General features: G+C 39.6%; 1 non-coding gene across 1 annotated transcript; it reads left to right on the top strand.

Moving 5' to 3' along the window:
* The first annotated feature begins 738 nt into the window (after positions 1–738).
* On the top strand, positions 739–845 carry LOC121208761 (small nucleolar RNA R71). The gene has a single exon (XR_005903886.1). It is a non-coding gene; the product is annotated as a small nucleolar RNA R71 (small nucleolar RNA).
* Positions 846–1,089: the final 244 nt, after the last annotated feature.

Here is a 1,089-nt window from a genome sequence, read left to right as displayed (position 1 = left end):
CTCATTAGTGTAACTGCTTTGACATGCTCTTTAGTGTTACTAAGTAAACTTCCTAGTGGTCTTTCTGAGGTCAGTTTGGACAGCTGGCCTATCTGAGTTTCGAGCCCTTGGATCGATGCTTGTTGATTTTTAAGTGTTGTCTCAATGTTCTGAAAATGAGTTTCTGACACCAAAATAAACTTTCAGAGCATCTCTTCAAGGTTTGGCTTCTTTTCCTGTTGGTAGGGTGGTTGTTGGTAGCCCGGAGGTTGTTGTGGTATTTGATTTCCTTAACCGCTCCACGAGAAATTTGGGTGGTTCCTCCAACCTACATTATAAGTGTTACTATATGGATTGTTTTGAGGTCGAGGATTATTACCCATGTAATTTATTTGCTCGTTATCCATGTTGTGGCCATAAGGATGGTATTCCGAATGGTTTGTTCCACTTCCACTTGCTTCGCACTGCATTACTGGGTGAACCTATGAAGAATAATGAAAACGATCAATCTTTTTATTTAAGATTTCTACCTGATTAGAGAGCATGGTGACCGAATTGACGTTATAAACGCCGGCTATTTTTGTTAGCTTTGTCCTCATGACTTGCCACTGATAGTTATTCAGTGACATCTCTTCTATAAACTCATAGGCATCTTCCGGTGTTTTATTATTAATGGTTCCGCCCGCCGCTGCGTCAACCATTTGCCGAGTCGAAGGATTCAGACCATTGTGAAATGTTTGTACTTGGAGCCAAAGCGGTAACCTATGGTGAGGGCACCTTCTCAAAAAGTCCTTGTTTCTCTCTCATGTATCGTAGAGTGTTTCTAAATCCAACTGAACAAAAGAAGAGATATCATTACGTAATTTAGCCATTTTAGCCGGCAGAAAATACTTTAGTAAAACATTTTCGGTCATTTGTTCCCAAGTAGTAATTGATCCTCGTGGTAATGAGTTGAACCACTATTTAGCTTTTTTCCTCAATAAAAAGGGAAATAATCGAAAACGAATGGCATCATCAAAAATGCCATTGATTCTAAATGTATCGCATAGTTCTAAAAAGTTGGCTAAATGAGCGTTGGGATCCTCATCCCGCAAACCATCAAACTAAACA

This window comes from Gossypium hirsutum, chromosome A10, assembly GCF_007990345.1.
Source record: "Gossypium hirsutum isolate 1008001.06 chromosome A10, Gossypium_hirsutum_v2.1, whole genome shotgun sequence".
NCBI classification, from domain to species: domain Eukaryota; kingdom Viridiplantae; phylum Streptophyta; class Magnoliopsida; order Malvales; family Malvaceae; genus Gossypium; species Gossypium hirsutum.
Note: the sequence above shows the minus strand (reverse complement) of the source record. Positions and strands in the feature narration are given on the sequence as shown.